The sequence below is a fragment of the Balearica regulorum genome, chromosome 8 (genome assembly GCF_011004875.1).
Source record: "Balearica regulorum gibbericeps isolate bBalReg1 chromosome 8, bBalReg1.pri, whole genome shotgun sequence".
In the NCBI taxonomy this organism is placed as follows: Eukaryota; Metazoa; Chordata; class Aves; order Gruiformes; family Gruidae; genus Balearica; species Balearica regulorum.
Genome location: NC_046191.1, coordinates 26,341,240 through 26,354,224, shown reverse-complemented (window position 1 = coordinate 26,354,224; position 12,985 = coordinate 26,341,240).

Below are 12,985 nucleotides of genomic sequence, written 5' to 3'. Positions count from 1 at the left end.
GATTTCAGTAACACAAAGTAGTTAAACTATCTGATTAACACTGTTTATTCTAGGATATGTACTTAAAGCAAATAGCATTGAAGATGTTTCTCAGAAGCAATAATCAGTGTCATACAAGAAGTTAGTTACTTGCAGTGAAGCTATTTTTATTGTAAGGTGTACATTTAGCTTCTACGTCATTTATTCATGCCTAAACTCAGCCATTGCTTTGCATTGTGTCTTTGCTTATTTTAATAAACGTTTCACAGAGTAGTCTTCATTGTTACCTGTGTGTCAAGAAACTACACATGTAGTTGCTGTACTAGTTTCCAGTAATGCTGCCTTTTCAACTTTAGATTGTTCCCAGGTGCTAAATAATGTCTGCATTCTGCGAATCATTAGTTCAAAACAGCTGTTCATAGTGATAGTCAAGTAGCCATTCTTCAAACAAGTAGAAATTGTTCAAAGACTTTTTATACTATAATGAGCTTTTTATTTATTATTAGCAGTCTTTACTGCTAATTTATTTATTATTTATTTATTATTAGCAGTCTTTACTGCTACTGCTTTTTAAATGCCAGCAAAATATTCAGGTCAGCATTCTGTCTTTAATTGGAAAATATTTATTTATCATATTATAGAAAAGGATAGAGAAGGGTCTGTTCTGCCATTTTGTACGTTGCCTGTTGTTAAAAGACAACTGCGCAGGAAGCAATGTCTAGAAAGGTCATTTGGAATTTGTCAATGCTGAAAGAGTTCTGGGAGAAACAAACTGAAATGGTGAGGAATGCCAGAAAGTTAGCAGTATTTGTTTTTAATATTCTGCTTGAGCAGATAGCCTCCTTCAAGAATGCAGTGGTCAATAGATAATGTATGTTGTACTAGGGTTAAAAGTTAAGATTATGAAAATGGACATTATTAGTGGCATAGTGGCATATTCACTTTCTTAATAACATCCAGCATGTTCTACAAGTTAAGAAACAAAACAGAAAAGCTGTATCTCCATTAAGAGATAGATTTTTATTAGGTTGGCTTATTGTTACTTAAAGAATACACTACCATAAGCTATTCTGTTAGTTTGTACAAGGTGCCTCACTTGAACAAATGAGTATGCTGCAGAGACGAGGTCCTGATGACACAGATAGACAGAGGGCTGCACGTACAGGCAAACAGCTGGGGGGGGGTTCCAGTATTTGAAGTAACACCCAAATGTACAGATGCACTGAAAAACACGACAGAGCATTACGCTGTATATGAATAGTACTGGAGAAAGAACGATAGGTGAAATAGTAGTTGGTGTGCTAACGTACACAGAAGGTATACAATGGGGAAGAGAGACTGAGTATAGGCAGAGCAGCGATCTGAAATGCGCACCATGCTGGGTGGTAGTTGTGGGGTAGATACTGCCCTTTCTTTTACTCTTGTTACATTCAGTTAGTCCTCATTTTGAAATATTCCTTCATTAAATAATTTTTTAATGATACGTGCATGTTGCATGAGTTTTAGATATCTGCCACTATGTGTTCTGATGTCTAAGTAAATTAATCTCTATGCATTAACAAAATTCATTTTATAGCCCATTAGAAATCATTTGCAAGACTAATGCAAAAGTGGAATAAATAATGATACACAGATGTACAAAATGTTCAACAAAAAAATAATTTGTTCTTCCAGTTCTGAGCCTGCAAAATCCTCTTTGACTTCACAGCCAGTTTTAATGGGTTGCAGGCGAAATTCTTATGCAAAATATAAGTAGATTTTAGGTTCTGTGGTTTATAATTTGTATTTGCTGGGGAAAACAGGGGAAGCGATTCATGTGCTTCAGCTCCTTAACTGGAAAGACAATTAGTTTCTTTTTCCAATAAAAAGGACTAGGAAGTAAAAACATTTGCTCCTGTTGGTCACAATGGGGAAAGAACAGGATTTAAGTCTGTGTGGAGGGAAGAGGGACAGAGATCGAGTCCATTGTGGAGTGAAGCGAACTCACCCAGTACGGAGAAAGAGATTTTTGGAACCAAATGTTTTAATACTGATCCTGCCTACTTATATGTACAGCCACAGAAGAAAAACAGTATATTTTGACAGAAAGTTTTGTATGTTATTTCATTTAAAGAGAGGTTATATTAATATGTTCTCTTAGCTTTAGAGTATAGAAAAAAGTTTATTCTGTCATGATTTTCCTGGTGGAAGGTTTAAATAACTTTGACTTGTATGTTTTTAATAAATTTTTGGAGGATGCCGTTAAAAATCTGTTTTGCTCCTGCATAATTTTGGACCATTAAATATTACCGAAAGATTTCATTTGGGTAGGTAATGGGGCAAGAAGAGGCAGCTATCAATGTTAGGTTGTGTGGTAGAATTACACGTTTCTTTCTAGGAAAGACTTGTTTGCGTGGATTAGTTTTTATATGGTATGTTTATTTTTTATATGGTACTACTGTATTTATGAGATTTTTTTGATTTATAGATCTGTTAAGTGCAGATTATTCTACAGTGAATGCAAATAAAAGGATTTTGAGCCTACCCTTGAACTGCAGCAAAGTTAGAGAAACTCATCGCATGACATAACATACCAATGGATTCCAATATGAAATTTTGAAGAAAACTGCTTAGACATGTCTTTTATGAAAGGGGCTGGTAAACTGAGACTTACTGTGTAAAATCAGTGTTACTGAGATCTGGCAAATTAAAGGAATTTAGCTTTTGAAGAATTTGGCATGCAACAGTTGTCTCATAGGTAGCAACAGCTAGCTACATCTGAGAAACTTCTTACAGCTACAGAATAACCAGTTATTGTCTCTCATTAGATTGAAATTTAGTCATCATGTGACATCAGCTGAGAGAAAGGGATTTTTCTGTCTGTATTCCTCCCTCCACTCTGAAATGCATTCTCCATCATTGATTATTTTATGATTTCACGGATAAAATAACTGGTATTGTGTAAACTGCAAAATACAGTCCTTGTTCTGAGTAGTTCATAAAAGTCTTTCCTACAATTTGTGTATTTTCTTGTAACAATAGCTTTAATTATGCATATATCTAGCTCTCTAATACCTGTACATTACCTTTAACAAGCGTAAACCTGCTTACATTCTTTGGTTTGTCAGAGTATGCTGTTCCCCTCCACCCCTCCATTTACACTTATTTTTTTGTGAAGACATAAAGTGGGTTTAGTCAAAATTCAGTAGTAATATTAGAAAATGCCAATGTACCTAACAGAAATGGTTATAATTCAGACATGGTATTGCCCCATGGCTTTGTGGCTTCTAGGGCTCCTTTGTTGGAAGCACACATGTATAATGGATTGCTCTCCCTTTAGTACAGGGCAACACAGGAATCTCTAGCCATTGAGATAAACCGTGAGATTTAAATCACGTCTCACCGGAGCCTCTGGCTAGAGAGGAGAATAATCACATGTAGTGTTATAACAGTGGGTTTGTAATTGTATTTTAGGGAAATTATTATTTTTTATGATATGGTGGCATTTTTTTCAAAAAGCAAGTAATCTCTCAGAAAAAAAAAGAATTACGCTGTTGAAAGTAGCATTTTCTGTTAAGATATTTAGAATAACTTTTAAATGAAAATGTTTTCAACCAGCCGCTAATACTCATTGAAGTTAACAGAACTGTCATGTTTTATTCCAGTACCTGAATTCAGTGATACACACCTTCTGCTGTTGTCAGTAAGTTACAAGAATTAGTCTTCATTCATTGCAATTGCATAATTGATATTCTGAAAGTCACCTGAAAATTGTAAGGAAGAACGTAACTGTTTCTATGGTTCCAAAACAGATGGTAAGATTTCAGAGGAATTTAGTCTTATCCTGCTCAGTCTTATTCATAACATTATTACCATAAAAACAGTCTATACAGACTTTTGGTTACTGAGGATACAGTCATGTAGATGTCAAGGATATACCTGTGGTCTACATGGAATAGTACTAAGTCGTAAACTTCCACAGGGTGTTTACAATGACAAATAGACACTTAGCACTATTCACACACTGCATGCTCTCTCGTGAAAAGATTATTCTTCTAGAATATTTCCAAGGATGATTATTAAAGAGTAATTTGTCACATGTATTACATTTACCTTGGAATAAATTATACAGCATATGGGAGTGCTATAAAGGGATTATCAGTGGTAAATTTGATTTGAAATCTGTTGGGTGAGTGGAATGACCTTTCAGCTGGTGGAAATAATAGGATTTCAGCATGTTTTTCTTATTAGCGTAAGAAAAAAGGTTGTTGCTATTTTGATAGTTCTACTTACAGCATTTTGTTACAGAAGCTAAATCTTCCGAAAGCTTAGTACCTAAAGATAAATCTACAGGAAATCTAGATATAATTTCTTCAGGTTTCTACAAATTAACTTTCATATAATGTGGGTCCGCAAAACAGGTATGATCTAACTACAAAGAAATCATTGGAAAGACTTCAGTGAAGGACTGAATTTGGACCTAACTGGTAGCTATACTAGCTCTTTCTTTCATCAAATATAGGTTTTTTTGAAACAAAACCACTGTCAGTCAAATGTTTCTATCGTAACTCTAGGCAAGTTCATTGACTAAATTTCTCATTATATTTCCCTGTAGCAAGAATCTTTGTGAATATTTATTAGATGTAAGTAGCGCAAAAATGTAGATATAAAAACCTTATTCCTGCTCACAGTAGAAACTTAAGCAGAAATAATATTACAGCACCAAGCCATACTACTTAAGAACATTAAAGATGCCATTAAAAACAATCAGGCATCGCCTGCTAATTGAAACTTACAGAGGGACAGAAGAACGGGCCTGCCCTCGATGCCATTTTCTTCCCCTCTTTAGATAGTTAATATCTTTATTATCAAAGAATACTGCAGTTCACCTGAGGGCAGTACAGAACTAGAAGCATTGTTTCCTGATTAAAATTTTTTGATATAAAAAGTGCTAAGATGACAAATATTTTCACATGCAAAAGGATAACATTATACGGGTGTCCTGTGGGACAAATTTGAAGAGACTTATTGTGACCTTGGGCAAATAATTTTACTTGTTCAGTCATCATTTATATCTTCAAATTTTTACTGTCTGATCTGTTAGGAAAACCACATAAGGCAGGGAATTTTTTTCACTCTGTGCTTGCATGGTAGTCAGTACAGTATTGTATCAAATGGTTTTCAGCCTGTATGTATTACTGAAATGCAATTAAAATGGTAAATAAGATCTAAGAAGTCAAATGCAGTTCTGCATGTGGTATGAATCTCTTCACAGTCAATGGAAATGGCCTAGATGTGAAATCTGTGCTCACCACTCCCAAAGGATTATCAGATTTTTAAATCTGATCAGTGGAAAAGAGTACACTTAGATGACATTAGGTACCATTTCCCTCCATGAGTCACCTAGGCAGGTTTCTGTAACGATGTTTTCTTTCACCTGTTGCTATGTAAGTATCACCTACAGAAGAGAAACTGCCGTTCAGTGGAAAAATTCTCACCCTGCTTCTATTCTTGTAATAATTCTAGCTTTTGAGTTGTAAAAGCAGCAAACTCCAGTTCATGAAAGCAGGTTGATCTGTAAGGATAGCGTCCTAACTGGATATTGCACTCTTCTTCATTAGTTTATGCCTGCTTCTTCTGTCTTCAGTGGAAAAATTTCAAATGTTTTAAAAGAATGTAATGAAAGTAGCAGTGCAATCCAATAAACATCTGATTTTTAATTATTTTTTAAATTTTCATCAAAGAAACAAGTAATAATTATCTATATCAGGTCTGAAAATGGTATAATAGTGATAGTTGTCAAGTTTAGGTTTTCTTACCCTTTCTGTCCTTAGTGTGTCAAAGAAAATCTCTTAACACTGAGGGCCCCCTTCAGGCACCCATCTCAGGGCACAAATGTGTTCCATCTTTAGGAAATATCAATTTTATTGGTAACTCAGTAATTTATACTTACAGATTGCATCCTTGTTACAGTCAGATCTAAGCCGAAAGCAGTATCTGGTGTGCTGACTATCTAAAATGGCTGTGGAAAGATGATTTCAGGGTAAAGAATTATGTTATTGGATTGTATAATGTGCTCTTAAGTAGAGCCAAATGAGATGAAGGATCCCGTGTCACTGATTAAATATTAGAGACTATTAAGACATGTGTTTATCCACGACTGTCTGTGGAAGTTGTGGACTCAGACTGACCCAGGAGTCCTGAAGGGCAGGCATCGCAGCAGAGATGGGCACGGTGAGCCCTCTCTGCTGCACGGGGACAGGTGAGGAGGTCCTGGGGACCCCCTCTCTGACTCGCTTCACTAGAAAACTACGCCGTGGTCCGGCAAACTGTGGTCTGACACTGTGGAAAGCATAAACTGAATATTCTGCTAAGCTTTTTAACTTTCAGCATTATTCCAGTCATTTTTAAGTAAAAGCTTCTTTAGAGTGTTTGAGAAAGTTGACCTGCTACAGAACCACTCTTGGATCTGTGATGTGACGTTTGCTTTGCTTTTTAATTTACGCTATTTCACGTTTCATCTCCTCTCTACATCTTCCTTTTCTCTACTGGCCCTAAGACCTTGTCTGCTTACCTTGAGATAAATCTTTTTCTCACCTAACTGCTCATGTTTATGAATTGTTGCCTGTTAAATCTCAGCGGTGTATTTACAAAATGAAATTATTTAGCGTACACCTGTGGTGGATAAAACATTAATTGAAAGCTGTAATAGTGATAGCTTTTCTGTTCCGAAGTTTAATCGAACTGGTTCCTCAATCTGAAAAATACAGAAGTATCTTCTCAAAAAGCTTCATGGATAAAAAAATCAAGATAAATCAGAAAAGAGTGGGTGGATTATGTATATTTCATAGGCCCTCTGTTATAGTGCCTTAGGTTTCTTTTTGTTTCTGTGGAAATAAAATTGAATTTTTTCTTCTTACACAAGAAATGCAAGTAAAAATTGGATTTAAAAATGCTATCCAGCTTTGAAGGTGGTGTGAGTCATTTTATGGAGAAAAGAAACTACTGTTACAGAAAAGATAAATCATATTTTATGACTTTAGTACACAGTTAATATATTGCAGTAGTATAATTTTTATCCATCCCACCCTTTTGCTTTTAATATTTTTCCTCACAATATTTATTTTGGTTATGTCTTCTTTGTGTATTAAAAGCAGTTGGTTTAGCTATGTGACATATCCTTTTGAGGTTTTGATTTATGTTTTGGGGAGGAGGCTGTATATCATCATTTGAATATAAAGTGAATTTGATGCATTTAAGGTTAGTCACCAAAAGAGGTTTTTTCCCCTCCTCTTTTGCCCTGATCTGTTTCTTCTCCATGGTCTCTTTGAAGCGCTTTTTTATTTTTTTTAAATTTTTTTTAAAATCTACCAAACTTGTCATCTTGCAGCTTAATGTTGCTGGATAGTGATCGGCGGGGCATCATCCATTCATTTCCTGTTTGTATATCGCGGGAATCGGTTGTGACACGAGCAGCTTGACAAATGCTTGCACAGTTGTGGTGGCAGAACCAGCAGAGGGAGAGAGCAAGAACATCTAACTGTTTTCCTGATTTTCCAGTCCGTCCTATGTAAACATGACATTTTTATTAATGGAATAATTTGAGTGCCCTTTAAAACAGAACAACGACAGGGCTTGTTTTGTCTTAATAAACTTCAAGTTCTAATTCTCACTCAGTCTTTTGGGTCCAAGGATATACTTGGGCATTACTGAGGAAAAGTAAAACATCTGAAACGTAGCAGTGATTGACATAAATGCAAGTGTTCATATTCTATATCAAGATGCCTATATATAGTCTCACACATGCATTCAATAAACAGAAATCCAGCTAACTGCGTAATAAATGCATGGACTCTGTCCAGAATGACAATAGTATTTAGTTAGATGAGCACGTTGGCTTATCAAACCGATGATGCCTAGGTGCGTATCCTTACTGTAATTGATATTTTAGGCAATAACAAATATTTAAAAGCATGTCAATAAAATTCTTTGAGATCTCAGAGAAAATCAGCTGTAATAGATATTGAGACTTAAAACTGTCAGATGTCAGTGTGTCGTGTTTTAAGCCAGCAGGCAGCTAAAACAGCCACACGGCTGTTCGCTCACTTCCCCTCACCCCCAGCGGGATGGGGGAGAGAATTGAAAAGGCAAAAAAAAGGTAAAACTTGTGGGTTAGAGATAAAGACAGTTTAATAGGATAGAAGAGAAAGAAGATAATTATAACAACAACAATAACAAAAGAATATACAAAACAAGTGATGCACAGCACAATTGCTCACCACCTTGACTTGATGCTCAGCTAGCTCCTGAGTCACGCCTCCTTCCAGCCAACCCGCAGTTATATATTGAGCATGAAGTCATATGGTATGGAATATCCCTTTGGCCAGTTTGGGTCGCCTGTCCTGGCTGTGTCCCCTCCCAGCTTCGTGGGCGCCCTCCACCTTCTCATTGGCAGGCCAGTATGAGAAGCTGAAAAGCCCTTGATTACTTAGTGACAACTAAAATATTAGTGTGCTATTAACAATACCAGCGACTAGGAAGAAAGATTACTCTATCCCTGCCAAAACCAGGACACTGTGTAATAATTTTCTATGTATTATTGGAAGATATTAATTTCTATATTTCTCTTACTGCTGCGTTGCACTTTTCCTACTGTCTACATGAATTACCACTTCAGTGTTATTCTGGAATTGTGCTACTACTGTGGGCTAATCTAAAATTAACAGTGTTATGGGGAATGGTTATTTTCCCATTAGTAGTATATATGTTATTTATGGTCAGCTCTCAAATTTATTTCATTGCTCTTGTAAATATGTCTTGGACAAAAACATCGCTTATAAAAGGTAGTGTTGATAACTGCTGGGGGATTTGAGAGCAATGGAAGTAAATCAATTCATCTGGCATATTTTGTACTAAGGCCTCAGAGATCCATTCTGGTCTTACTTTTGTGAAATGGAGAAACATGATGCAAACCCCATATTCATGCTTTTTGTGAATTCAGTAATTTCATACGTTGCTTTATTTTTGTGGGGAAAAAAACCTTGGCCTTATGCTTAATTGTTAATACATCTGACCATGGAAAGTAACAAGATAACCTTAGTTGTACTAACTTGAATTTGCTATAGCCTGCGGGCACGCACTCAAACTGTGGTTTACTAAGTGTGGGACAACCAGGTTGAGCCATGATACGTGGTCCTAGAGAGGCGTGCAGGGACTGATGTGGGAATCAGATGGTATGTCATAAATTGCTGCAGCATTGCCCTCAGTTTCTAAGGTACATTCAGTTTATTGTCTCAGTTCTTATTTATATTGCCTACATCTACTGTTACTAATGATCAGCTTAAAATCTGTTTGAAATTGATAGAATTTATGTATGATCTTCAAATCAGATGAGTATTATTTAATTTATTTTAATATCTCAGCATGCAAAGTAACATCAGGTTTAAATTGTGTTTTTCTGGTTTGTCTGACTTGTCTAAAACTAATAACATTAGTAAGACTGAGGAAGGTTTGAAAACATGCACTTTATTTTACGTGACATTACAGAAGTGTTGTGCACCCAGGAACTATTGCCAACCTTTGAGGCTGAACTGCTGAGGAGCATTCTTGAAATCTACTTATGTATCTGTCTAAAATGAACGTGAGCCTGATCTCAAGCAGCTGTTGCCTCCCCAGAATTTCCAGAGCATACACTGGTTTAATATTTAGTTTATGAGGATAATGCAGAAGTCTGTTTCATACTGTATCGATTTTAAGAAGTTCTCTGTGATTTTTCTTACGGAGACATTTTGAATATCAGTGATAATTCAATTTGAAAATTAACTGTTCTTGTCTCAGGCAAACAAAGACAAAACCAATTGGTTCTGCTGTTGCTATTCTGCACAAGACACTCTTGAAATATAATTTGTTCAAAGAATCAAAAGCAAAATATAAATATTGGACTGATAAATCATTGGCATTAACCACAGAAATTAAGAAACTCATGACTGCATTAAGTAATTCTTGGGAACAAAAGGAGTTTCATAAAATGTATGATGTCTCACCTGGATTCAGTTCAACCCATTAAAAATACTGAGAGCCATATTCGTGGGTTTCTGAGGTTTTATTACTTAACCACAGAGTTAATACAAATCTTTGTGGTGTTAAACACAGCTGCTGTTCTTCGGATATATTCAAAACCTTGCTATTTTTTGTTTATTTTCAAGTGTTGTTCCAGACAAACAGATGTAATGACATAAGTATGTCTAGAGAGTCTGTAACATTATTTACTCTACCAACTTATTGCAAAGATGTACCGTACTGTTAATGAGGATGATTTATCTCTTCAGGAACATACTGCACGAATAGTACTTTACAACATAGGTTACTATAGTAACACTTCTGTAGTTTTAGGCTGATATTCCAGTATATCTTATTTTTCAAGTGCTCTTTGTGAGCATTTTTAAATTAGCTTATCGCTTGAAAACATTTGTGAAGGACTTTTTTACCTCAATATTATTTAATATGGTTGTTATGGCAACAATGTATTTCTCTCGATATTTTACCTATGAAAAGACAGCGGCTGTATCTCAAGCAAATAAGGAGGAAAGAAAAATGTTCATTTATGTTTATTTCTACAAACATGGCACCATATAACAGAGTTTAGCATGAAGTATAAAAAGGGTTTGGGCCGTGCCTTCCTCCTCTTAGGCTTTACACTGACACGTGCAAAATCTTGATCGGTATGATTGATTAACGTACACGATGTTGCTGTTGCAGGCTTTGTGATGAGCTGATTAGCCAAGATGAGTTACTTTGAGGCAAAACAGTATAATGAAGAGCAAGGTATACTGCAAAGAATATTGTGAAGTCTGTTAGGGAAGAGTGCAAGGAGGAGCAGGGCTGGAATTAGACGGAAGCAGCATTATGTTGGTCTAACAGTCTTACTGGTTTGGCTGGCACTCTGGAAAGCTGTGGCAGGAAAGAGTCTGCAGGCAAGAGTTTTCTCTTAGACAACTAAATAGCACAAGAAGTATTGTTATCTTAATTTTGCAGGTAGAAAACAAGTCTCCCTTATTTTGATCCTCTCTTGGTGGGAAGACATTCTTAATAGAGACTGTGAGGTGGCAGGATCTCAGTAGAGACTCTGATGCTGTCTTCAATGCGTCTCTAGCACCTTGCAGTAGTTCTTCTTTAAAGCCTTTTTTGGGGGAAAATGAAATTACTTTGTCAAAGCAAATTCTCAGATCCTTGGTGCATCATATCTGTTTACCAGGTGACAGTGTATATATACAATCCTCCATTCAGGTCATTAAAATATAATTAGATCCTGGGATTAAAATGAGTAATTTGCCTTTGGGAACAGAAGAGTGACTATATGGATGCAAATCTTTTGCACTCAGATGCATGCAATTATGGAACTGCATGTGTTGGTATGGAAATTTAGCTTATACTTTTTAGATGACAGATGTTTTAAATAATTTCATAACTGATACTTAAGTTGGTCAACTTCGAATGCATGGTTCAAATTCAAGTTACCATTACAATAAAAGTATCAACCCCTTCATGGTTTAAAAATCAGTGTTACAGCCTAGAGTCATATTAGGCATAATTTAGATTACTTGTTTTGAGTAATGAATAAGCGTTTTTCCGTGTTTATCATCAGGTGCATACTCTTTAATTAAAAAGTGAACAGAACAGCAATATTAAGAACAACGTAGTATTTCTTAGACTGAGTAGTATAATAAAATATTGCAATAATTATTTCTAATGTATATCATAGTATTACAAACTAAGCTTTTGGATCCCTTACCCTGAGAATGTATCATTACTAGTTAATTGAATTTGTGATCTGACAAAGCCCTGTCTTCACCATCAAACAGTCTCTGAATGAATACCGAAATATTGCTAAAATTTAACTTCTTATACCAGTAAGTGGCACAAGACTCTATTCCCTGTATCTCTGCTGAGCAAAGTGGTTATTGAAACTTGCAATAATTCAAGTTTTATAAGCCTGTACAAAGAATCTTTTTTATTAAAAGGAAGCATATAGCTGAGAGAACATTTCATATTAAAACTAAAAAGATATCTAGGAAGTCGAAGCAGTAACAGATAGCTGCGTGTAAGAGAAGGCAAAAGTAGAGTAGTAAAAGTTGTTTACTACAAAAACTGTGTAACTGGTTTGTATTGTTTTTAAATGGGCTGTGAATTATGTATTTACTTCTTCTGAAAATAGGTTCAAAATATAACACAGCAAACACCATAATTCAGATAAATCATTCATGGACAGATCTAGAGTTAATATGAATTCATACAGTGCTGTGATGTCACCTGAGGAGCAGCCCCATGAATCTGGCTTGGATGAGCTTACAGGTGTTCCTGAAATCATTGCTTTGAGTCTTCATCAATGGGTAACTTTGTGTAAACCTTCCCCCGGTTTTGTGCTCCAAAAATAAATACTCAAGTATTGGGATTATTTTGGGGAAATGGATTAGCACTTTTTTTAAAGAAACTATGTGCTCTAAGATACACTTCTAGTTTATGATCTTTCAAGTATATGCTACTGTTTTCTGATAATGATGTATGTCCATTGAAAATCTGCCTGTGACATGGCCAATAGGCAAGAGAGAAAATTTAAAGACCATGGAAAGCATCTAGGGCTCGCTTCTGCATGATACTCGCTTGTTTATCTATAAGACTGCACCTATAACTATATTCTTCCATCAAGAAAAAGGTGTGCTAGCCTCTAGGATCAAGCACAAGGATCTTGGAGAAATTCTGGTGTTAATTTTAGTGGAACTGCGTTTGAGGGTGTGTTGTCGGAATGCTAATCTCTATCTCTGTTCAGATTTAATGGTATGTAGCAAAGCAGACACACACTTCAACTGTATCTGTTTCTTTGGAAGCTGAAGCTTCTGCTTTATTTTGAAAGAAAAATAAGCAATGAAAAAAATTGCATTGATTGTTTTCTGATTTTGCTGAGCAAATAGGCTTTTTAGCTTCAGAGAGCTCCGTCCCCCGCTTTGTATTCTAACGCTTCTGAGAAGCA